This window comes from Varanus komodoensis, unplaced genomic scaffold, assembly GCF_004798865.1.
Source record: "Varanus komodoensis strain SLA01 unplaced genomic scaffold, ASM479886v1 scaffold67, whole genome shotgun sequence".
NCBI lineage: Eukaryota > Metazoa > Chordata > Lepidosauria > Squamata > Varanidae > Varanus > Varanus komodoensis.
This window is the reverse complement of record NW_025336308.1, coordinates 2098471-2107396: the sequence shown is the minus strand read 5'-3', so window position 1 is coordinate 2107396 and position 8926 is coordinate 2098471.

The following is an 8926-nucleotide window of genomic DNA, read 5'->3' as shown; positions in this document are numbered from 1 at the left end:
CCAGCAAAAACCAGAATGTATCCAGCAGTTGCGTGTTTGCTGCCTCTGGTTTTGTGGGATGACTGAAGATTTGGACTGGACAATATCCCTGCCTAAGTTCTGGTGCAGAGTTAAATAATTTGCTTGCAGATTCCAAGTTGTTTTCCACTCCACGCCTTTCTTGCTTGCCTCCAAACATTTAAGGAATAGTCAGCATCAGCAAAAAGCAGCTCTTAAAAGAAATGATTTAAGAGGACTGACACTCCATCGGATTGCTTTGACCGAACATTGTGTGGCCAGCTGCAAATGGCTTTGATTGTTTAATGGAAAACAGTGATGAACTACAAATTAGGAGAAGGGTAAGTGGACGGGGACAGATTAAAATAGGTGAAGATGGAGGAGTCAACATTGCTGAGGTGATGAAAGGGCAGTAGATGGACTATGACCAAACTCGCATAATAGCTAAACGGAGATTGTCCTATTTGCAGGATGAATTGTGAGACTGGATCACCCAGTAAGTGCTTGTGCATGAGAGCAAGGCAAGTCATGAGTTTTCTTTTTAAAATCTTGTAAATGTGGCAGGTTGGAGAGGGAGAATTATCGCTTCTAAGCTTGCCTGGGGACTACTATTAGCCTCAGGGGTAGAATGCCTACAGACAAGTTTTCCTCCTGCTTTTCTAATTCTAGAACTTGAGTCATCCAACCGAGCTGAAGAGTGGCAACTTTAGGGGAAATGGAAGACGTTTTTTAAGGGTGCATTTTGTGCATTCATGACACAACCACCAACTTGGAAAGCTTCAGGGAGATTAGGCAAATTCAGTGGCTAATTGTCAGGCTATTATTGTTGTTGTTATTGCTATTGCTATCGCATTAACATTTCCACACTGCTGATAGGGTTCCATATGATTCGTATTACTTTAAAGCCACCTTTCAGCTGGGGTCGACCATGATGGGAAGTTCCAGATATTGCTGGATTGCAACTCCCATGGTCTCTGCCTAGTGGCCATGATGGCTGGGGCAGATGGGAGTTGTAATTCAATGACATCCGGAGGTAAACACTGAGATAAACAGAAGTAGGTCTCTCCTCTCTTAAATCCACGCAAAAGGCGGGCTAGGCAAAAGGACCATGAACGGCCTACGGCCTACGGCCACCCTGGGAGTCTCCCTCCTGAATGAGGTCCTGGACTCGCACCTCTTAGGCCAAAGTCCAGCCTGTCACCCCTGCAGCAAAGCGATGCTGGCGGTCATCATTTGCCTGTTCATTTGTTTAAAGCCTGCCCTTCATCATCACGCTTTCTGACGAGCCATTTGCAAGAGAAAAATGGATATAATCATAATAAACGGGTGGCGAGCAGGTGTTTGGGGACAAAACCGGAAGCGAGTGTCAATCAGACAGGAGTTCACGAGTCTGCCTTTCCTTCTTTCATGCCTCGCATTCAGTGGCCCTGATCCACCCGTGCAGCTGCCCCGGCGTAGCAAATTTTCCCTCTGCTCCAGTCTGCACGCTCTCATCTCAACCCGCTGAAGGCAGAGAACACTTCCAGAGCTCATGGACTTTTCCCCAAAGATGCTTGGCAAAAGGCAGCAGGACTGTTCTCTGGCAACACGGCAGGACATGACCCGAGCCTCAGCAGACGGCACAGTCATGGGACAGCCGCCTGGCGGTTTACATATGCCTGCTGCCGTTCTTCCAAATCCCACCCCGGCCAGCTGCAAGGAGGGACGGGGCGTGTGCCGTCCCTATCCAGGGCCTGCCCTGTGATCCCGCCATCAATCAATAAATAACATTTTGTTCTGATTTCGGCGCCGCAATGGCTGGCAACATCTCAGATGAAATGCTGGGACACACACACCCATGAGCATTCCTGAGCCCATCTTCAGCGTGCATTATGAACTCTCAGAAGCTCCTGATTAGTCATAAAATAGATGATCGTACCAAGAGCCAAAAGTCCATTTGGTCCGAATCCTGCTGCGCACAATTGCCAGTTAGATGCTTCCAGGAAGCCTAGACGCAGACCCAACAGGCCCTGCTGTTGCTAAAGTACTCGGCGAAATGCTTCCAATGACATGGAAGCTATTTATTTCCATTATTAATTTGCCCCTTAAATGTTCTCCAAGCAGATTACAAGCAGTTTAAGGCTAAACAGCCAAACAAACTGTGTGATTTAATGTAAACAATGCCACGACATCAATGCGGCCATCACAGACAACAAACAGACATTTCTTATTATTGCTATAATCACTGTGACCTTTCACACTGCAAAAAACAAACAGAAACTGGTCTACACAGAGAGCGATACAGAAATCCAGCAGGACAATCTCTCTCTTTTTGCTTCCAGAAATAATGCTCCGTTCCTGCCACCCACAGCTTACCCTTAAAGAAACTTGGAAAGTGTTCTTTTAAAACACGTGGTACAGAGGAATCACAACATGAAACAACCCATAAATAACCATACATATGGAATCAGGAGGACTCGTCTCCAAAGAAGGGCACCTGGCTACCCGAATCCTGGCCCATCCATCAAACTAACCGCAGACTTACACACGCACATGAATGCACACACGAAGCCTCATCATTAATTCCTGACTATAAGGTGACAATTAACTAGAACAGGGCACCACATTCTGATCAGCTTTTAACCTTCAGAGTGTTTTGCTTGGAGCCAGAACTAATTTACAGGAGATAAACATCAATTCCTCACTAAACACTTCTGCATTTGAGCAATAAACTCCAGTTTACAGTTCATTAGAAATATATCACCCAGATAAAAATTAATGAACAATTTGAGCAGTGTGCCAAAAGACCCCCAAAATCCACTGAAAATTAGCGGTGACATTTGTCTCATGCAAAATCAAGGCTGGGCCCAAGAACACAAGATTAAAATTTCTGAGCGGATGTGATATGAGTTTTTAGCCATTGGTTTTACCCTTTTGCAATGTAAGGCACACATAAATAACACTAAAGTGCAGACATGCATCTCCGAAAGGCTGCGGGGAATAACCATGGGAAAGAGGGGCTTGGGCCTCCTCTGAGAAGTGCTGCCAGGTTCCTTGCGGTAGCACATAGACCGGCTCTTCCACAACGCTATGTTGGGTATTGCATGAGCGGAGCTGGCTGAGGCCAGGGGTCAGACTAGATGGCCTGGGCGACCCCTTCTGACTTGCTTTGCCTTGATGCCTCCTCTGCAATCGTTAGCAATCTTGCATATTGCTCGTCAAGTTGAGAGGCACCAGGCTAGCGAGAAGGGTCCTGCCACCATGGTTTCAATTCATTACCCAGTTTAATTGCATTTTATAAAGGCTGCTATATAGGGAGAAAGCCATTAAGGAAAACGAGCGGAGTGGAAACCGTTGCTGTCCGTCTCTGCTCACAGCTGAGTTCACCTTTGCAGGAATCCATCTGACTGCTCATTCCTGGGGAGGGACTCCCTTAGATCCAGCAAGGGAGCAGGGAATGAATTTTGAGGGGGCGGTTAGCAAGAAAATTATGACGTGTGCCTTCTCTACCTTCTCACCTCCAAATTGTGTGTCTACAGGATAAGAACACTTGATCGAACCAAAGGCTCAATAGACGAAACTCCCAATGTTCGTTTTTTCCCCCCTGCTCTCTCTCTCAATTTTTAATTTGAAATTCTTTTCATTTGGAACGTTGAAAATTCCCCGGTCTTAAGCTCATCCCAGACTTTAAGAATTTTTTTTTAATATTTGCATGAAACTCCAAAGTCATTTTGGTCAACATTTCCTGTTCGCATAGATTTTTGCCTCACGTACTCATTTTTGCAAACATGGCTCCTAATGCATTTTAATGTTCCTTCTCCACAATATAAGCATTTGTTTCTGCGTGTTTTGCTTGGAGACTTGATTTGCCAATTTTGGAGAAGTGTGCTTTCAAAAGAAAACAGATTCCCAGTTGCACTGGTTGTTCAAAAGTCCAAACTTTAGCAAGTGAGCAATCAATGCGAACTGAACAACATGAACTGATTTTGCCTCCATCTCTATGTTCAGCATTCCAATTTCCACAGCGGCCAAATAGGTGATTTTAGGAAGTCCATCGACAACCCATGCACGGAATAATAGTGCTCCCCGGCAGCCTTGTTCAGGGGCAAATGTCCCTGAACCTTCTTCCCAGACAGCCATCACAACTGGTCGGAAATTCAGTGTCACTCGTGTTCTGCAACCTCTGCCCCACGGGCCTCATATGGCCCATGCAGGGTCCCAATCCGGCCCCCAACAAGGGGTTCTACAGACAGCCACTGCTGCCACCCCCTTTTTACTGACCTTCCGGTGGCTTCCCAGCTTTTGCAGAAATGTCTCCTTGTTGTACAAGGCTGAGGTACATCTCCTACGGCAGGGATGGCGAACCTTTGAGAGGCCGAGTGCCCAAACTGCAACACAAAACCCACTCATTTATCACAAAGGGCCAACACTGCAATGAAACCTGAAGACTGAGGTTTTAGTTCAGGAAAAAGCAACTCCCAGCCAGTCCAGGGAAATATACGTATATCCTCGGCAGCGCACTGACCGGCCATGCGAACGCTCGGGCTAGTCGTGGCTGATGACTCACGGCACGTGCGCGCGGCCCCGGTGTGCGCTGGTGTCCCATGCGCAGCTGCTGGGCGATGCTGGGGCGGCTTGGCTCGCGGGCCGACAGAGAGGGCTCTGCATGCCCGCCGTGGCACGTGTGCCAGAGGTTCGCCACCCCTGTCCGAAGGGTTCAGTTCCTGGTCATCAGAGCTTTAAAAGCTGAAATATGCTGGTGTTCTTGCTGTTTTGGCTCCCGCCTTTGCCTTTTGATCCTCCTCCACTGGAATGTGGTCACAAAATAGAATTTAGTCCTCAGGCTCAAAGGCGCAACCCCAATTTGACTGTCAGGATTCCATTCCTGTCGATTCTCTCGCTCGCTCGCTCGCTCGCTATTTGGAATTGTGCCGGGTGGGAGAGAAAGGTTAATCGGCCAACAAAATGCTGGCGAGAACTTCCAGTCTAGCGCATTATCACGACTCATTTCCAGTATGACAGAAGACTGAGGAAAAGATATCATTATGTTCGGCTGTATACCTTGCAGAGTGTTGATAGCAGTGCCTGCAGAGTTAAGGCAGGCGCCCGTGGGGGGAACGAGCCATTGTCTCCCGGAGAAGTAAACAGCAGATAATAGATACCTTGCCAAGAGCCAACTGAAAGGTGATCATTTCGGCATTGCTTGACTGGCAGGCAGATTGCTAGCTACCATGCTGCTTCACAAAAGAAGCCAGAGATATAATTAATCTATTTTTCTTAACCAAGTTATGCAATGGATTAGTTCTCCTCTTCTTGGCGGAAGTCTCAGAGGGACTCGTTCCGGGAACTTCATCCCATGGATGTGGGCAGATCAGGGCCAGCATCAAAGGGAAGCGGGCTGGGCACCTGCCCAGGGACCCACTGACCAGAGCCTCGGGACTTCCTCCTCCTCGTTGCTCTTGCAATGACCCCGACTGCCTGCCTTTTGCCCTGGCCTGGACCCTGTCGAGGAGGAAAAGGAGGCGCTGGAGAGGTCCTCGTGTCCTGGCTCCCTGGAGCCTGGCCGGCCAAGCAGAGCCGTCCTAGGAACGGGGAAAGGGAGGCAGAAGCAGAGCAGCGGGTGGCAACGGCTTCCCCAAGGGAGCTCTCCAGGGGCCCAGTCCAGCAGTCCCCCAGAACCCAGAGCCGGCTGTGTGAGGGGCACCCTTCATGGGACTGCGTGGCCGGGACGGGGCCAGATCCCCCAGAGCCCTTTATCTGATCCGGGAGGGAGGCAAGTCCAGGACCTGGCTGCAGCACGGCCCGCGGAGCCCGCGTCGCAAACACTGCAGGCCAAACGTTGGTGTTAGTGCACCACCTAGTGCACCATCCGGGTCTCCTCTGCCAGCGCCGCAACCGCCGGTCTTGCAGATCAGAGGTGTCTTGGCCGAGGAGGCACCTGACTTTCGCTCCCATCTCTGCTGCAGAAAGAGAGCGCGAGTCAGAGAGACAGAGAGAGAGAGAGGACTCCCAGTACCGTGGAAGCCGGCATGGACCGAGTCGCCCCTGCAGCACATGCCTCCTGGCCCACGGCCAACGGGATAGCTAGACACTTCCATAATCACCCACAACCGCCGTGCCACTGGAGGCCAGTCGCCGGGGACCAGCCACGGGGAAAGGCTCGGGGGCGCTTCTCCCGCCGCTCGTGGGCCCCTGGTCCTGCCGCAGTTGCTGCGACGGCCGTTGGCCCGAGCAGCAGGCCCCTTGGAGCCCCGCCGACTTCATCCGTGGTGCCGTGGCGCCTGACCCCAGCCTGACGCAGGCCACCAGCAGTGCCAGGCCCCGGCTCCCCAGGGGCGTATCTCCCTTTTCTAGGAACCTCGCTACGCTCACGGTGGAATGAGCCTCCGCTGCCAGTGAAATTAGGTCAACATGCTGTCCTCATTCCTTAGAAACACAGGAAGCCGGTTTCTAATGAGTCAGACCTTCTCCGGGAGGGAGGCAGCATCCCCCCTGCCTGCTCCACCAGCCCCCCCCCCCCCGTCTCCAGTAGATCCCACTTGCTCGGCAAACGACACCTCTGCCGTGTGCCAGACTCCGAAGCAACACTCCCCCCACACACACACACACACACTTTGTTTCCCATGCCAAATACACCCCCCCACACACACACACACACATGCTTATTGTTTCGGCATGGGGTGACACAGGAAGAACCGTTACAACAGAATAAAAGGCCGTGAGAAACTGAGCTGGTGTGCAAGGGCAGCCCCAGTGCAGGGGTGCAAATTGCACAAGTCACAGCACCACTTCAGCCAAGGTTGTGTTTACACGTGCAGCAAAGCGCTCTTGGGCTTAACGCAGCCCCTAATTTTGTTTGCATGCTGACACGATGAATCAGCGGGGGAAGTGACCTGAAGTGGAACCAACAAGCCCCCGGGAGTGCGGATTCTTGGCCTGCCTCTCTTCCAGCCGGAGAGACGTTATTGTGGAAACGCGGCTTCGGGATGGTGTCGGCTGGGCTGAACGGAGCTCACCGCTCCGCAGTGAAATTTATGGTCTCCAGAAAGACCCAGGATTGTCAGCAAAGTGTCGGCACCAGTGCTTGGCAAGCTCCCTTCGCTTAGTTCAGAGCTGGCTCCACCGTTACAAGTTTTCTGAGCAAGAGTCCAGAGCGAGCGTCGCCTTTCCCTCTGAGCCTGTAACGTGGGTGCCAGCACACGGATGGCTGGACAAGGGCCGCCTCTGCTCTGATGCAAACATCGATTATTTCCTGAGCAGCACCGTCTATTGATTCCTCCTTGTCCGAGGAAGGGAAGAGAGGCTATGGATGGTGAAGGGAAAGACTGGAGGGGACTTACTGGAGCCTGCAAGTTTATCCAAGATTTTATTTCTGGCAAGGGCTGCCTGTTCATGACATCAGCTCTGGTATTTCCAATCCCTGAGGGAAAAGGGGGGAAGGGGAGAGAGAGGCAACGGGAGAGGGTGGAATAAACAGGAAAATGGCACAGTGCAGTGCTGACTTCTGCAGGGTCCTAAAAGTTCTGTTGTCGTTCAGGTGGGAGGCCGCTTGCCGGCTCCCTGGTCCAGGGCACGAGAAAACCAGTGGCCCAGCTAGAACCTCCTGACTGCACTGGGCCCTGGCCTCCAGGCACCTCGCCCTTCTCTTTGCTGGAGCTGGCGGTGTTCCCGCCCCGCCGGACGTTTGAGCTGAGAATTGGAAGCAGCAGGGGGAAAATAAATTTAAACACGGTCAGAGTTTAAAGATACAAGATCCTCTGGTAACTCTGCTTGCAACGGGCTGAGTCCCGGTGCGACGAGGAAATGCTGTGCTCCAGGAGCCGGCCAAGTGCAGGCTGGGGGCGGACGAGGGCAGGTATTCCTGGCCCTCTGCTGTGCGGCCTCCCATCTTTCCCAGGGAGGAGAGAGAGATGCTTGTGATACCCCCCCGCCCACCACCACCACCTGCAATGCCATCATTTGGAGAGTCGCCGCCTCTTGCGTGGAGACGGCCATGTATTGTGAAAGTTCTCTTGCGCAGGGCAGTTCAGGCTTGTCCTGGAGCCAGGAAAGGGGCAAGCCTACACATCAAGGTCAAAAGGCTGGCAGAAGGCCGAATCGATGTGGTCCCCATGCGGAAGGAGCGCAGTCCGCAGCAGGTCTGAGCAACCGGTGGCCCCCTGGATGGGCTGGCCTGCTTTCCCATCAGCCCTAGCCAGCCTAGCCCATGGTGGGCAACCACAGTGGTAGATCGAGCAGCCGGAGGGCCCGAAGTTGCACGCTCCTGGTCTAAGGCAAAACTGAGATCAAACATACAGTAGGTGAGCTGTCCAAACCAAGCTCCATCCAGGAGGCAGGATCCTAGCAGAGGCCCAGGGGATCAGCAGCCTGAGGAACGGTCCAAACAACACGCAGGATCAGAAAACCACCCATGCCCAGCACTGCAGCTGGCTCTGTCCCCATTCATGGTTTCCTCAGGTCCACCACCATGGAACACCCTGGGGCTGAAAGGAAGGTCTTGTTCCAGCAGCTCGATGGTGCCTGTGGAAGACCTCTCAAGGCAGGTGTCCCAGTCCACACCAAGTCTCTCCCTCATCATTCCCCTGCTTCTGAGAGAAGACCGCTTCCTTCAAATGCCTTCACAGCCCAGCTCTTTCAGACTCCAAGGATTGCGCTTCACCTCCTACTGGCAGCCCATGCCCACAGCGCTGGGTGGGCAGTGGCTCAGACCCCTCCTCTGACACCGTGGCTGACGCATGATCCTCCATCAACCGCTGGAGCCATGTTTCCGAGTCTGCCTGGGCAAGGTGCTCTCCCTTAGTTCCACGCGGCCCTCGGGATCTTAATCACAAAGCTCATCCTTCGCAGCAGTCCCATCTTGCACTGAAGGGGTGTCAAACCTCAGGCCTGTAGGCCAGATGTGATCTGCCCGTGGTCCCAATGCTTTAATAAGGGCCTTCCATATGGAAAG